The sequence below is a fragment of the Ambystoma mexicanum genome, chromosome 1q (assembly GCF_040938575.1).
Source record: "Ambystoma mexicanum isolate Mex_15411 chromosome 1q, UKY_AmexF1_1, whole genome shotgun sequence".
In the NCBI taxonomy this organism is placed as follows: Eukaryota; Metazoa; Chordata; class Amphibia; order Caudata; family Ambystomatidae; genus Ambystoma; species Ambystoma mexicanum.
Genome location: NC_090922.1, coordinates 715,475,068 through 715,493,170, shown reverse-complemented (window position 1 = coordinate 715,493,170; position 18,103 = coordinate 715,475,068). Strand labels below are relative to the sequence as shown.

The following is an 18,103-nucleotide window of genomic DNA, read 5'->3' as shown; positions in this document are numbered from 1 at the left end:
GACGTTGTCGACACTTAAGTTTGTGTTTCTGGTTCGGTTGATAGCTGACAAGGGCAGAAGCTGATAGAGATGGAAAAGCGCTGCACTGAAAATACCGAACTGTCTTCAGGACTTGGAGGTCGAGTTCAGACCGGATGAATGAGTGAGATGTCGTCCTATGGTAAAAGAGGCTGTGTTAAAAACGGTGAGAATAGAGTATCCACTAATGGTGAGAAGGGCAAGGCAAACGGACCTACCGTGTGGACGTTGATAGGCGCCATGGCTGTTTGAGTGAATAGCGGCTGCTGGAGTTAGCGGCCGGGGGGGGACGATCTGCAAATGTCAGAGGCCCCAGTCTAAGTAAAAGAAGGTCAAAAAATTGATACGAAATAATCATAAGGCAGTGGCTACAACAAGGACTAGCTCGTGCTGCTATGTCCAGTGAGCGGCCGTGACTCAGAGTTTGTAGATGAGGAGTGCTCGAGTCAACAAGTGAGTGGGAGTTGCAGTACTGATAATTAGTGGGGAGTCCGTGACTGCGTGGTGCTGGGATATGCAGGTGGTGTACAGAGGTACCTAGCCTAAGTACAGAGGACAAAACCACGAGTGAAACGTTGGGATATGGTTGTGACCAGAGAAGGTGGTACCAGCAGCGCGGGGAATTACGGATCTTACCTGTACGTGAGACAGGAAAAAGAGCTGTGTCACTGCTGTCGGTTGCGCTGGACTGACTGCGCATGTCAGGAGTTTAAAACGAGGCCGTAGTGCCTGCAGGGACTGCGCATGCGTCTGGGGATAGTGTAAGGGGTGGGAGCAGTCGCACTGAATGCGTCGGTATGCACGTATATTTAGGTCATGTGTATATTGGTGCGTGCACTGAAAGAGTCATGAATTGATCATGGGCGAAAAAATTAATTAATATTGGCACCATTTGCAACATGCATTATTATTCCATGAAATATCCATGAGGAAATCAAGTTAAAGGCTATTGAGCGAATATTGTCGAGTCGCTAGGTACATGTTACATACAATGCTGGCACTGCAAAATTACAAAACATGTGTTGCAGTAAAGCGACGTGAGTCATCAATAACATAGTTACCAGAAAAAACAGTTCAAAATTTCTGTATCGTTTCTGTGCTGGTAAATTAAGGACATGACTATACAACAGTAATGAAAGGAGTCATGGGTTGCAGTAAATCACAGACAAGTGCCAGAAAAAGATGAATCACGAAAAAAGATAGGAAATTGTTACAGGTGTGACCAGAACATCATGGATGTATACAAAAGAAAAACCTATTTGAAAAACCTCAGGGAGACTGACAGTTGGAGGGAGCTTGTTCTGGTAGTGGAAGAAAGCCCATGGGAATTTAAGTGGGTCAGAGCACAGGGGGGTGAACCGCACTTTTACTTATTAAAGAACAGGTTCCATTCGATGGAGATGTTAAGACCCTGTCTTACAGAGTCCAGACGATAAATCCATTTTTGCTCGAGTTTACGAAGGGCAAGATCCCTGTTGCCTCCGCGGAAGGGGTTGCCTACTGTTTGCAATATTGCCCAGAAGATGTCGTTGTGAGTGTGATTCATCATCTTGAAATGTGCCACTAGTGGTTTGTCTTCTGTTTGGTTTCGTACGCTGGAGCGGTGTTCACAGATCCGTTGTCGAATTTCTCTCTTGGATTTGCCTATGTAAATAAGATCACAGGGGCATTTGATGATATATACGGACCATTTGGTTTTGCAGTTGGTAAATGAGTTAAAGGTCCACTGTTTTCCTTTCAGATCAATGGTCTTGAGGTTAGCCGTGAGGTTACAGACGGAACAATTGCCGCATTTGAAGTGGCCTTTGACGGGTGGGAGGTTCCACAGTGTGGTTTGGGTACTGTCTGGGGCATCTCCTTCTGTGTACGTATGTACAAGTCGGTCTTTCAGGTTGCGACTTCGTTTGAAGGCAAATCTTGGTTTTTCCGGTTTAAAAGATTCTGTTTGTAGCTTGTCCCAGTGTTTTAGAACTGCCTTTTTAATTGAGTTACTCAAGGGGGTGAAAGTGGTGACGCAAGTCATTTTAGAGTTGGATTGATCTCTGACGGTGGGAGTGAGGCAGGCCTTGCGAGTAGTATGTTTGACTCTTTTTCTAGCTTGACGAATGATGTGGCTGGGGTATCCCCGTTCTTTTAGACGGGTAGCGAGTTCTTTACTCTTAGATTCGTATTCAGTTAATGTAGAGCAATTACGTCTGATGCGTAAGAATTGGCCATAGGGTAAGTTGGTTTTCAACCCTAGAGGGTGGAAGCTGGAGTACTCTAGTAGAGTGTTTTTGGATGTGGGTTTACGATATAAAGTGGTGCTGAGTGAATGGTTTGGATTCTTGGATATTGTTAGATCCAGAAAAGGAATCTGATGCTGACTATAATCCATGGTAAATTTAATGCACTCGTTTTGTGAGTTTAACCACAACAAGAACACATGAAGATTGTCTTCGGTCCCTTTCCAAATCATGAACACGTCATCAATATATCTTAGCCAACATCCGATCGAGTCTTTGAAGGTATTGTGTATGTTGTAGATGGAGTTCTTCTCAAAAGTGTCCATGAACAAGTTGGCCACGTCCGGGGCGAAAGTAGCCCCCATGCTAGTCCCGTGGCATTGTTGGTAAAAAGAGTGTTTGAAAATGAAGTAGTTTTCTGTGAGAGCTAGGCGGGTGCACTCAAGGAGAAAGGCGGTGGGTGGATCTCTTGTTATCCTGTCGTCTAGGTAAGTTTGGAGGACTTTTAGACATTCCATTTGCGGGATGCTCGTGTAGAGGGACTCAACGTCTAGGGTTACTAAAAAGTCATTTTGTTCGACTTTCGTTGTATCCAGTTTCTTTATCATAGCCGTGGTGTCTTGGATGTAGGAGGGCATCTTGCTGATAAAGGGCCGTAGGAAGTGATCCACATAGATAGATAAAGGCTCCAGGACTGATCCGATACCGGCCACGATAGGTCTCCCTGGAGGGTTGGTTATGTTTTTGTGGATGTTTTTGTGGAGGGTTGGTTATGTTTTTGTGGATGTTTTTGTGGATTTAAAGAAATTTGTGGATTGATAAAGAAATTTCAAAAGTTCACAATCGACAAAAAATTGTGGAAACTACAAAATGATATAAAAAACTATAAAGAGGAAAAAACTTACCCTTATTTAGTCCCAGGCTTTTACAATCAACAGAACTCACAGGCATCAAACAATAGACAAAACCCACGGAGACAACAAAGGAACAAATTTGTCACTTTCTCCAACAGCTCCAATAGCAGCGATTCAGACTCAAGTACAACAGGGCCTGCAAATCCCCAACAATCCTCAAGTTTTCAGGGGAGAGGACAACGGGGCAGACCCCGATACCAAGGCCAGCATCCCATGCGCACACGGAATTGGACCCCACGCGCACAACAAACATGGTGATCCCAATTTTCAATCTCAGCGACCACATCTTGTCCTCCCACGAAATCAATGTTCTCAGTAAAGGCCTAACATTCATTCCGAGTTCTCGCGCTGACATGTTCACCACTGAGGTTGAATTACGCAAATTCTTTCGAACCATCCGACTACGCTATTTTTTCAGAGATAGCCCTGAAAAAGAACTGCCAAAATCAACAGGCCTTAAACCACCATCCACTTTCACCCCCCTCTCTTCCATGGTTTGTCCAGAGATCCTATCGTTTGAGAATCGCATCCTCTTAGAAATGCGAAACATTTTCAACAAACAAACCCACTTTAGGAATAACCTCTCGACCCAACAGAGGTTGGCCCTCAAATCATTAGAAAGTAACAAACAGTTTCTCATCAAACCGGCAGACAAGGGCGGCGGTATCGTCCTCTGGAGCAACACCCTATACGACACGGAAGTAACAAGGCAACTTTCGAACACTAAGTTCTACAGACAGATACCGGTCAACCCTACGTCAAGGATCCTGTCGGAAGTCATCAGTCTGATGCGTTACGCACACGACGAAGGTTGGATCGACGAGGATGAAAAAGCTTTCCTAGTCAACAACCATCCCATTATTCCAGCATTTTATCTGCTCCCTAAAATCCACAAAAACATAACCAACCCTCCAGGGAGACCTATCGTGGCCGGTATCGGATCAGTCCTGGAGCCTTTATCTATCTATGTGGATCACTTCCTACGGCCCTTTATCAGCAAGATGCCCTCCTACATCCAAGACACCACGGCTATGATAAAGAAACTGGATACAACGAAAGTCGAACAAAATGACTTTTTAGTAACCCTAGACGTTGAGTCCCTCTACACGAGCATCCCGCAAATGGAATGTCTAAAAGTCCTCCAAACTTACCTAGACGACAGGATAACAAGAGATCCACCCACCGCCTTTCTCCTTGAGTGCACCCGCCTAGCTCTCACAGAAAACTACTTCATTTTCAAACACTCTTTTTACCAACAATGCCACGGGACTAGCATGGGGGCTACTTTCGCCCCGGACGTGGCCAACTTGTTCATGGACACTTTTGAGAAGAACTCCATCTACAACATACACAATACCTTCAAAGACTCGATCGGATGTTGGCTAAGATATATTGATGACGTGTTCATGATTTGGAAAGGGACCGAAGACAATCTTCATGTGTTCTTGTTGTGGTTAAACTCACAAAACGAGTGCATTAAATTTACCATGGATTATAGTCAGCATCAGATTCCTTTTCTGGATCTAACAATATCCAAGAATCCAAACCATTCACTCAGCACCACTTTATATCGTAAACCCACATCCAAAAACACTCTACTAGAGTACTCCAGCTTCCACCCTCTAGGGTTGAAAACCAACTTACCCTATGGCCAATTCTTACGCATCAGACGTAATTGCTCTACATTAACTGAATACGAATCTAAGAGTAAAGAACTCGCTACCCGTCTAAAAGAACGGGGATACCCCAGCCACATCATTCGTCAAGCTAGAAAAAGAGTCAAACATACTACTCGCAAGGCCTGCCTCACTCCCACCGTCAGAGATCAATCCAACTCTAAAATGACTTGCGTCACCACTTTCACCCCCTTGAGTAACTCAATTAAAAAGGCAGTTCTAAAACACTGGGACAAGCTACAAACAGAATCTTTTAAACCGGAAAAACCAAGATTTGCCTTCAAACGAAGTCGCAACCTGAAAGACCGACTTGTACATACGTACACAGAAGGAGATGCCCCAGACAGTACCCAAACCACACTGTGGAACCTCCCACCCGTCAAAGGCCACTTCAAATGCGGCAATTGTTCCGTCTGTAACCTCACGGCTAACCTCAAGACCATTGATCTGAAAGGAAAACAGTGGACCTTTAACTCATTTACCAACTGCAAAACCAAATGGTCCGTATATATCATCAAATGCCCCTGTGATCTTATTTACATAGGCAAATCCAAGAGAGAAATTCGACAACGGATCTGTGAACACCGCTCCAGCGTACGAAACCAAACAGAAGACAAACCACTAGTGGCACATTTCAAGATGATGAATCACACTCACAACGACATCTTCTGGGCAATATTGCAAACAGTAGGCAACCCCTTCCGCGGAGGCAACAGGGATCTTGCCCTTCGTAAACTCGAGCAAAAATGGATTTATCGTCTGGACTCTGTAAGACAGGGTCTTAACATCTCCATCGAATGGAACCTGTTCTTTAATAAGTAAAAGTGCGGTTCACCCCCCTGTGCTCTGACCCACTTAAATTCCCATGGGCTTTCTTCCACTACCAGAACAAGCTCCCTCCAACTGTCAGTCTCCCTGAGGTTTTTCAAATAGGTTTTTCTTTTGTATACATCCATGATGTTCTGGTCACACCTGTAACAATTTCCTATCTTTTTTCGTGATTCATCTTTTTCTGGCACTTGTCTGTGATTTACTGCAACCCATGACTCCTTTCATTACTGTTGTATAGTCATGTCCTTAATTTACCAGCACAGAAACGATACAGAAATTTTGAACTGTTTTTTCTGGTAACTATGTTATTGATGACTCACGTCGCTTTACTGCAACACATGTTTTGTAATTTTGCAGTGCCAGCATTGTATGTAACATGTACCTAGCGACTCGACAATATTCGCTCAATAGCCTTTAACTTGATTTCCTCATGGATATTTCATGGAATAATAATGCATGTTGCAAATGGTGCCAATATTAATTAATTTTTTCGCCCATGATCAATTCATGACTCTTTCAGTGCACGCACCAATATACACATGACCTAAATATACGTGCATACCGACGCATTCAGTGCGACTGCTCCCACCCCTTACACTATCCCCAGACGCATGCGCAGTCCCTGCAGGCACTACGGCCTCGTTTTAAACTCCTGACATGCGCAGTCAGTCCAGCGCAACCGACAGCAGTGACACAGCTCTTTTTCCTGTCTCACGTACAGGTAAGATCCGTAATTCCCCGCGCTGCTGGTACCACCTTCTCTGGTCACAACCATATCCCAACGTTTCACTCGTGGTTTTGTCCTCTGTACTTAGGCTAGGTACCTCTGTACACCACCTGCATATCCCAGCACCACGCAGTCACGGACTCCCCACTAATTATCAGTACTGCAACTCCCACTCACTTGTTGACTCGAGCACTCCTCATCTACAAACTCTGAGTCACGGCCGCTCACTGGACATAGCAGCACGAGCTAGTCCTTGTTGTAGCCACTGCCTTATGATTATTTCGTATCAATTTTTTGACCTTCTTTTACTTAGACTGGGGCCTCTGACATTTGCAGATCGTCCCCCCCCGGCCGCTAACTCCAGCAGCCGCTATTCACTCAAACAGCCATGGCGCCTATCAACGTCCACACGGTAGGTCCGTTTGCCTTGCCCTTCTCACCATTAGTGGATACTCTATTCTCACCGTTTTTAACACAGCCTCTTTTACCATAGGACGACATCTCACTCATTCATCCGGTCTGAACTCGACCTCCAAGTCCTGAAGACAGTTCGGTATTTTCAGTGCAGCGCTTTTCCATCTCTATCAGCTTCTGCCCTTGTCAGCTATCAACCGAACCAGAAACACAAACTTAAGTGTCGACAACGTCAATGTGTTGTGATATAAAACAACACATAAAATAGACTGTCACCACTGTATACTAATCCTTCACAATGCAGATTTAATGTATGCATATATGCCAGATTATGGCACAAAAATGTCTTCCTGTTTAATAAATTTATAATGTTTTATTCATCCACGGTGATTCTTTGTTCTGAGTTAGCAGTTATCTAGCTCCTTTTGCAAGGCTATAGCGACCTCCTGTCACGCTATTGGCTTGGGAAGCCTTTGACTCTACCCCCACGTATCTGTATACTTCTCAACCCTCTCGAGTCAGGCCCCCTATAAAAAAGAGGGTTCGCCCATTTTCTTTTCTCCCCCCTTGTACCCAGCAATCATCCCAACCAAATCCAGAAAACATAAATGACAGATGATTTGATGAAACCTCTCTCCCTCCCTCTCCTGATTATGACTTTATAGAAACTCCAAATACTCCCATTTAAGTTTCCCATTCCAATATTCCAACCCTTTCATAAATACATTTATTTTTTATAGTATGAATATCTTATTCATTATTGTGCCATCAAAAATGTGTTTTAAAACTCCAATTGGTAGTTCACACAGTATACGAATGTTCGGGGCCGGTTACGCAAAGGATGATTTCCATGAACATCATGCCTAGTCAAGACATGTCCGGTCTTGCATAATGAACTCTTAATTAGTCTGCAAATGTGTGCCCGCAATCGCAGAAATCACTGCACATGAGCCTGGTGGTTCCTACCGCCGTGGTCCGCGGATGTCACTACAGCGTCATAGATGCTCCCCGGGAGTCATCATGTGATCGTGCCTGTGCGCCGCAATGACATATCCACGATCGGTGTCTGTGCTTCTCTGACATTTTTAAACTGCATTTTCGGCCGATCTGGGAAGTTTTAAGGGAAAATGTTGCCATTCCATACCATGCCATTCCCTACCTCCTTGTAACATTTTTAACACTTCTCTTAACTTTCAACAACTTTTTACACAGAATTAATGATCATTGACCATGAATTTTATAACCATACTTCAATGAAGAGTCTTATAAACAAGAACAAAAAAAAACAATTACCATAGACAATAAAGGGCGAGGCTAACAAGTGGTACGAGACATCATTATTGCAAAATAAACCGTTAAAGAACAAATTTCCCCAACAAACTCTCAACCAAATGTTCCCTTTGCCCAAACAAACTGCCAGTGTACAAATGGATGTGAAGTTCAATATGTAACATGTGCCAACAATCTTTCAAATCTTAACAACAATTCCTAAATCACCATGTGAAGCTAAACGATAGAAGTAGAATAAAAACTTTACAAACCATGGACCTGCATTTCAGGAACTGCTTGCAAAAGCACCTTCCACCACATCAAAATGTTAGCAACAAACCATTCCGCCATGCAAAACCTTGTGGAGAGACTGTGCTATGCAAAAAGTCCTGCTGTAGAACTGCAAAAATGAAATAAAATCCTCCTACATGGAACAGCCAAACAACTCCTTTGAGAAATGGAGCACAATTTGGAACTGAAGTTAACTTAAAAAATGTAGTAACTTTAGAAAACATTAGTTAAAATCTAACTAACACCAACCTCCTTACAAACACTTACAAAAAAGAAATAGCAAAGTTTCAAAATACATATGCTGAAATACTAGACAAAGTATGTGTGTCTGTTGTTGCAGAAAATTTTATAAAACGAGCATACAAATAGTAGAAATGGCCTGCATAATAGAGGACAATGAGGAATCCCAATGGTTCCAATTACCTTTATATCTAACAACAGAAAATAAATACAAAATAACTAAACCCTCAATAGTTTGCATGTACTGAAATACAGAGCTGTGTAAGTAATTGTTTAGGGTATGTAATTGGTGTATCTTTGCAGTTTACAATAAAGACACTTTTAAAATTCTGATGTCTTTTTCGACAAACAATGTTTATTTTTTCATCCAAGCTCTTTCATCCACAAATAAAAAACTCAAGGCGGAATGTGAATAAAGCTGTATGTGCATTTCTGTAAGATTTTGGAATGTCACCTTTTGAAAATGATAATATATGATATGATGGCATGAACATTTTAAGAAAAGATGGAGCATGTATGTGCATTTCTGTAAGATTTTGGAATGTCACCTTTTGAAAATGATAATATATGATATGATGGCATGAACATTTTTAGAAAAGATGGAGTACGTCTTACAAGTGTTCGAAATGACAATTTTCTTTGTAAAGAATCCACTGAGAATTTATTTTGTGAAATTAAATTGGAAGAAAAAAGTATGTCATGAACAATATTAAGATTCCCGTCTTACAAGAACAAAAAGGCACCTTTAAGAGCTAATATTAAACAGTACAAAATAAAAGAGTCGAGTTTGAACAGCTTCTACTGCAACTTTTTTGATCGTATATGCCGCTGACATATTCTCCCATCTGCGGACATCAAGGGTGGAAATACATATAAAGGGTGATCTTGTTTTTTGGTGGTGTAATGTGAAAGCCTTGAGTAAGGCTTTTACACCTTCTAAACACACCACACTGCACATTTTAATGTTTTTAAGGAAGAGAAGAGGGCTGAAAGAGAACTTCATTTCTGTTACCTTTTTTCCTCTGTGCTATACAAATGGTCCAGTATGTGCACCTTCGTGGACTATAATGCCAATGGAAATGCTGGAGGTTTCTATGGAGTGTGCCTGCTTTATGTAATAACATAAAGCAGGTAGAGTGCATAAGGATCTATTGTACAAAATAGTTTAATTCTATTTTCAGACTAACTTTTTTGTTTGTTTTTTGTTTTTGGATATTTTTGGCAGAAGGAGGGAGTCAGGGATGGAGGGGCACCAACCACTATAAAGGAGGGACAGGTGGAGAAGGGAAGTTGTTGGTCACTGCTAATTAAACTACAGTTCAAATCCTTTGTGGGCATTCACAACAGCCTCAAAGGCACTGCTTAATTGCTCCCCCTGCAGATGAGTGTATCTACATAAGACAGTTGTCCTTTGAAGGCAGGGATCAGTTGCCTCTTGTCTAGCCTGCATTACAGCTGCAGGAGACATCCTCTGCCCCACTGAGGTGGAATGAGTGGGGGCAAGAGATTAAGTTGATGGCACAATAAAAGAGGTACTTCTGCGTCCTGAGAAAGCGACTGCCTTTATCAGGGCAGTTGGCTGATATTCTGGGTGTGGCGATGCAATGAGTGGTGCTGAAGGAGTACTCAGTGTAGTGCACATGTGCAGCCTGAGCCTTTAGTACTCCCTGAATGTTGGTAAAAAAAAACACATCCAGGACTGTGACCAGTAGACATGGAAGGTAGCTCCTCCACTGCGTCATCATCCTCCTCGTCCTACTGCATCTCACCTTCTTCAGTGCCTCTGTTTCCTTCTCCATATCCTCCAGGTGGTGGTGATGGTGTTTGTGGACCTTGTGGAGGAGGAAAAGCCATGACTGATGGCAAAATATGAGTTTACTCCAAAGTCCTGCAGCTTACAAAGTTAGATGTGCTCTTGAGAAATGGGAAGGTGCCCCTGGAGAAACTGTCCATGGTCTTCTGCAACATCCGTGAACTCTGAGGACAAAAAGGGTATTAAAATGTATACAAAGTTCAGAGAACAACAAAGAATGTTAGTATCAAGTGTGAAAGGGTAAATTTTCAATATGAGAGTTCATAGGGTGGGTGCAAATTGGATTTCAAAGTGTCTGCCAAGCACAGATATTGACCACAAACACATTATCACACCGCACAGATGCGATCACATCATGACGTCTGTGGTGTTCGCGAATGTTAGCACACCAGGGTGATGTCACATGGGAGTGCTGCAACACTGCGGCCATGCCCCGTCTTTTGCAAACAAATTAAAAGTGTGTCATGTTGTTGCAGACAGTTTGTTTTTTGCAAATGTCTGCACAGACAAATGACATTATTCGGGCACGCTATAGAGACCTTGACCACGTCCTAACATTTGCAAACTAATTAAAGGTGCATCATTGTCGCCGCAGACATGGCAGTCAGTTTGAGAACGTTAGCACACCACGTGACGTCACTCTACACAAAGGTGCAGACACAACCATGTATATAGCCTTCAGACTTCAAATTGTGGTTAAAAAAAAAATAATCACACATATTTACATCACATTAAATTAATATACATTATGATATGGGGGAGAATCAGATTGGGAAACACAAACAGGTTTTCTTTGGGTGGTATACATTGATGATTGAGTGAATTAGGGATCACTATCTCATCAAACCATTGATTGGTAATATCCTCTTGCAATGATTGGGGTGATTGATGGGGGAAAGTGTCACAGGTACAGGTAGGGCAATGAAAATCAATAGCTCTAATGACATGATTTTTAATATATACACGCCGGTCACAATTTGGTGTTTAATTTGATTTGAATCAATACATAATGGATTTATTCAGTTTTCTATATTCTCCAATTATGTTCAAAATATTGTTCTTTGTTTTTCCTCATGATTTTGATTGGTTTGTCCTTCTTGTTGTTGTTCTACATTGTGAAGTGGAAAAGATATGAAATACATTGAGTGTAATACTTTATAGGTAAGCAACTGAACTGTATCATTTTTCATAAAATAAAACATAATTTACCATTAGTAAGTTTGTCTTGTTCATTTATATCTTCTTTGGGGGAGGATAATTCTAACCATTCCACAGTGCTTACCATTTCTTTGCAATATAAAATGTTTATATTAGTTAAATAAAATTTTCGCAGACGTATTACTTTCACATACTGCATGTGTATAAATGAAATGGAAAGGTACTCTTATGTATGAAAGTTGTCAAATGATCTGTGTCACTGCAATTAAAGTTGTGGTTCAGTGCCTGTCAGATGTTGAAGTGAATTGTTTATACAGGGTATACAGGTTTCTTGATTATTTGGTGAAATCTATAATACTGTATCATTATTTTAAAAATAGTATTTGATTTTCCACATTTATAATCGATGTAAAACATGGTTGTGTTCATTTTTTGCATTGTTGTTCTACACATAAATTGTCAATTTAAACAAAAAGAACTTTGTGTCCCCTTGCGATTTTGGGTAATATTGATCCCACCTCTCTCCAGGTATTCATCCGCCGTCACCAGCAATATAGCACTGCAGTACTGTGTAGCCACACAGCCCTACAGCGGTGTTCAGATGCACCTCCACCTTGCCATGCAGCACCTTTTCACGTGACTGTAGACACGCCACCACGTATGATGTGTCTCCCGTTACCATTATACTCTGACAGGAAAATTCCTTCTTCCCCCCTTTAGATCGATGGCTAATCATAAACCCAGTGCCATCTGAATCGATTTACCCCAACACGGCAGATCCACACTTACAGGTGTTTCCATCACACCACCAGCCCTAGGACTGCTCCTAGGATTGTTGACAGCACAGCAACACCGCCTCACTGTGGAATTTTGTGAGGATCTCGCATCCTGATTATTTTTGCTATTAATATATGTACCCTCCTGGGCATATCAGGACTCTGCCAGGCGCCCTTTATTTGTTCCATAGTCAGTACAACCTGTGGTTGTAGGGCCATTATTGTTCTTGGAGTATACACTAACATCCATACTCCCACACCAACCAACAATGGATAAAGTAAATATTTTGTCCTACACAGATGAATACTTAAAAAAATTGTTAGGCACTACATCAGCCTTCGGAACAGAAGGAGGAGCAATAGCACAAGGCTCCAAATAAGATGACTTAGACCTCATCCATCAGAAAAAGAAAAAACTAATTTGCACCGAGATGCATGGCACTTTCATGCTCGAGTATTTAAAGGCCAGAATCATACCAGAGGGACTACAAGTCAAGAACATCCCTCGTGTCTTTATGGACAATCGCAAGATTAAGATCAATTTTAGTGGGGTTGGCAACAAATGCAGCAGAGATTGGGTCATCCTCATAATCGACACAGCAGAAGAGGAATGCAAAAAGCAGGGCGAAGAACTAGCTGAGCTCGAGAAAAAATGCAGTGATGATGTCGCCATCACAGAAGCAAAAAAGAAACTAGAGAAACTTGAAGAAGAAGTGGCCAAGTTCAAACAGATAACTGTAGACAGAAAAGTGCTGAAGTTTAGGAAAGACCTTGCACAATACGCCGAAGAAAAAACTAACCCTTACCTAAAAGACACGTACTACAGCGATCTTTAACAACAACAGAAAACCAACTACAATAGATGGAACCGCATAGTCAATTTCTCTGGAAGTTCTGGATCATCAAGCGGTGGCCCTCCCAGCCCCCCAGGTGGGAGTAGGACCGCAGGACCACCTCCCCAACACCCTTTTTTTTCAAAGGGGAGGACAACGGGGCAGACCAAAGAGGTGACCACAGCAGACGGGCCAGTACATGCGGACACGCCAGTGGTATTCCAACCAACCCTGACTACCATCCCCATCCTCAACTTATCATCTATACCTTTGAACAACTCAGAAAAACCCTCCTGCAGAGAGGTTTGTCTTTTGTCCTTGCAACTAAAGCAGATATTTTCAAGACTGAAGCAGAACTGAAGAAGTTCTTTCGCACCTTAAGACTGAAATACTTTTTTGAAATATACTTACCTGAGAAACGGGATTCGGAAAACACCACCTCACAGGACCCAGAGGCACCACGAGAGAACACCAGTGGCTTCAAAACTAAATCTACTTTCATGCCACCCGCACACACTATCCCGGGCGAATTCGATACCTTCGAGAAAATAGTAACCCAAACTGTGATCACCGGCCTTACACGCAAAAACCTCTACCTAGAAAACCTGAGCAAAGTAGAACGATCAGCATTGAACACACTGAATATGGACAGATCCATCACAATCAAGCCAGCTTACAAAGGCGGTGGGATTGTCATTATGAATACTACAGAACACAATGATGAATGCCTACGATTGCTAGCAGACACCACCTCCTATAAAAAACTCCACGGAGATACTACTCAAAGGTTACAAGACAAGATCAGCAGTCTAACTAGGCACGCAGAAGACCAAGGGTGGATATGCGAGGACGAACACAGGTTTCTCAAGAAAACGCACCCGAGGATACCGGCTTTTTATATCCTGCCTAAGATCCATAAGCACGCCACAAGACCACCAGGCCGGCCAATTGTCTCCGCTTGTGACTCTCTACTGGAACCTTTGTCCCTCTACATGGACCACTTTATGAAAACATTTGTGGGCCAAATGAAGTCTTACATTAAGGGCAGCACAGAAACCATCAAGATTCTACAAAATGTTGATTTGACACCAAATTCCATCCTAGTCACCATGGACGTTGAGGCCTTATACACCTCTATTCCACAATGCGAAGGATTAACAGCACTCGCAAAATGCCTGAATAAAAGAATAGACGTCACCTCAACACCCACCAACTTCATTCTTGAATGTATCCGCCTGGCTATGTCAGAAAACTTTTTTTCTGTTTGAACATCAAATATATCAGCAGGTCAAAGGCTTGAGTATGGGTGCAACGTTCGCACCAGACGTGGCCAATCTACATATGGCCCAATATGAAGATGACCACATGTACCATGAAAACAACCCATACAGAGATCATATCAAAATTTGGTAGCGCTACATTGACGACGTTCTTTTGATTTGGGAAGGGAGTAAAGAAACCTTGGCAGCATTCCACCTCTGGCTCAACCAACGGATTTCACACATCAATTTCACCATTGAATGGGATTTCCAGGCCATCTATTTCTTAGACTTACACATCTATCGTTCTGGCAACCAGCTGAAAACCGAACTCCTCCGCAAACCCACGGATAGGAACAGCTTACTGCATTTCGCCAGTTACCACCCTCAAGGACTTAAATGCAACCTGCCCTACGGGCAATTTCTTCATATACGCAGGAACTGCACTGAGAGAGGCAAATTCGAACAACACGCCTCACAGCTGCAAATACGTCTTGCTGAAAGAGAATACTCCAACAAGTCCATAAAATCCACCAAGAAAAGGGCTGCCAACACGGACCGCACCATCTGCCTTACCACCAAAATGAAAGATCCCATAGACAGGACAGTCTGTGTGACCACATTCAACCCTGTCAGTAATCTAATCAAGACCACCATTAACAAACACTGGCACCTCATCAAGAACGAAGGGAACCTCACAAAGAAACCACTTTTCACTTTAAAAAAAAATAAAAACCTCAGGGACACCTTAGTGCACACCTTCCTTGAAACAGCAAAAACACAACACACGTTATGGAACCTACCACTGGTCGTTGGACATTACAGCTGCAGTCACTGCGTAGCCTGTAGATACACCGAGACCAGCAAAACCTTCAGCCACAAGAATTTCAAATGGACAATGAGAAACCACACGAACTGTGAGAGCAAGTACGCCATTTATGTTATCAGATGCCCGTGCAATCTCATATACATTGGAAAAAACGATTAGGCCCATTAAGCAGAGGATAAATGAGCACAGGTCCTGCCTTAAAAATGCCATTAAAGACAAACCCCGGTGGAACACTTTGTCAAAAAGGGACATAAACATGAACAATTCACATGGACCGTCCTCCAGCAATTGACACCGCAAAAACGAGGAGGAGACATGAATCTCACTCTTACCAGACTGGAACAAAAATGGGTCCTCAGACTGGATACTGTAAAGAATGGGCTCAATATTACAGTAGAGTGGAAACACTTCTGGGACTAACTCCCACACACGTATATTGAGACAACAGTGTTGTCTTGCAGACCAGCCTAGACAAATCACTATCACTTAAGCTATCATCCATGTCAGCCACCTGCTTCATCCAGACATGGTGTCTTATAGAGCCATTGGGGATTGATTAATGACAACACATAGCTTTTCCTGCAAGCAGCAGCCACTCTACTTCACCACTCAGTAAACACCTCATGCAAAGAATCATAATGCGTACCCCACCTTTGGGATACATACCCTTTTACTGCCTCGTTACTTGTTACACTACCTGTAACAACCTTACACCAGACCTTGGGCCATTACATGCAATTTGTAACAAATGTGTTGGAGTTTTTTCACATGCAATTTTGTAGCAAAGGTGTTGTTATTGTTTCTTTAAATATTGGCGTGAATAGACTGGTGTATATACAGGCATGTGTATGTTTATTTATTCTTGTCATTCCTAGAATCTTGTTTGTATGGAAAAGCCGTAAGTCACTGAATTTTGTGCTATGTCCCCTCCCACTTTGTGGGACGACACTTTTATGTACATACACACGAGCCCCTGCCATGCAAGCAGGCTCGGGTCATACTTCTAACCAATGTCGCCACCAGTACCATTGCGCATTTCATAGGGACTACCGTTCCCATAATGAATCACCTTGGAGATCCCCTGCTCTGTCCCCACTTGGACGCATACACCCGTAGTACGGGATGGCCCCTGTGGAATGACAGCACTTACAAGCCTACCACAGCACTTGTATGACACCATCACGTGTCACTCACACACCCCCACTGGGATTGGCCCAGTACCAAGGGGGCTTGTCCACCATTCCAGTCATTTTTGCTGATTCACGGCAGGCAGCCATTTCCAGCGCCGCCGTGAACACAGCAAGAACTCCAGGAATGCTAATCAGGTAAGCCTCGTCCCCGCCCGTCTCGGAGCCTCATGCCTCTCCTGTTCGTTGCAGGACTGCTGCACTCGGACCTGGCCGTCCCCATTTATGGACTCACGGTGATCGCTACACCATCCGATCACCTCCCCTATGGAATTGATCCGGACACCTCCCATACCAACCACTTGGACACTTGCCCATCATTTAGCAGCAGCCACTGCTCTCCAGCACAGTGCTCTCTAAAAGCACAGAGTCAATGTTTTCCTCCTATTGCACAACTGCACTTAGATTGCATCAGCCGGCATTTCAACCGCCGCTCGCACTCAACTCCTGGACCCAGCACGAGGTCTACTGTGTGGATACCTCTCTTTTTTTTTGCACTAAACCGGCTCCATCACCCTGGCCTCACCACCAGGTCCATTATAGGTCCTCATATTAAAGAAAACACTTGGAATCACACGGCCAGCCCTATGCGAACCATCCGCCGACAAAAGCAATGTAGCACTGCAGTACCGGGTAGCCATACATCCCTACAACTGTGTTCAGATGCACCTCCACCTTGCCGTGCAGCACCTTTTCACGTGACTGTAAACACGCCACCACGTATGATGTGTCTCCCGTTACCATTATGCTCTGACAGGGAAATTCCTTCTTCCCCCCTTTAGATCAATGGCTAATCATAAGCCCAGTGCCGTCTGAATTGGTTTCACCCGACATGGCAGATCCACACTTACCGGTGTATCCATCACACCACCAGCCCTAGGACTGCTCCTAGGATTGTTGACAGCACAGCAACACCACCTCACTCCGGTTGGACGGTAAACTGCGCTCTCCCATACACCAATGGTGTATTTCTCAAGCACCAATCAGCCGTTATTCATTAACCCCTAAGTCAACACTTACCTTTTTGAGATCCTCATAGTTCTCCTCCTTCCCACAGATCACACCCACGGACAGACTCACCTAACAAGTCTCTCCTGATGAAGGCCACCACAACTACAAGCTCTTACCAAGCCATTGTGGCCGAAACACAACTGTGTCGATCACTTGTGGCACAACTGTGAAAATACCCTTTGTTGTATATTTCTATTTTAGTGTTGTGTACACCGTTACTGTTTTTGTTCTAAAACACACCCGGGCTGAATAGCAGCCTCGGGCAGCACTTACTTGAGTTATCTGTTTCACCAATCTTCTATACTCATATGTGCTTGTCATTAGGGTACTCGTCTTCCACATCCTGATGAGGGTGCACAGCTGCACTTACCTATGTTTTTGTATTGAAATCTGTCCGTTATCGCTTTCGTGCTTAGCGAAAGCAGTGTAATAATTAAAGATACTGGGTTTTGAGATTTAAATAAATATGTCCAAAAACTGTGGAATTTTGTGAGGATCTCGCATCCTGATTATTTTTGCTATTAATATATGTATTCTTCGACTAATTGGGCTTCTTCATTCATATGTATTGTGACTAGAATGGGTGCCAGCACCCACCTCTGTCTCATCGCTTTTTTATATTAAAAACCTCT

General features: G+C 43.1%; 1 long non-coding RNA gene across 1 annotated transcript in view; it reads right to left on the bottom strand.

Annotated features, from left to right (window-relative positions):
- Nucleotides 1–8,940: 8,940 nt before the first annotated feature.
- LOC138535973 (uncharacterized) overlaps nucleotides 8,941–18,103 on the bottom strand; it is a 90,690-nt gene continuing 81,527 nt past the window's right edge. The window contains exon 3 of the long non-coding RNA XR_011284888.1: nucleotides 8,941–10,582. This is a non-coding gene — a long non-coding RNA (uncharacterized lncRNA). The remainder of the gene's footprint in view (nucleotides 10,583–18,103) is intronic.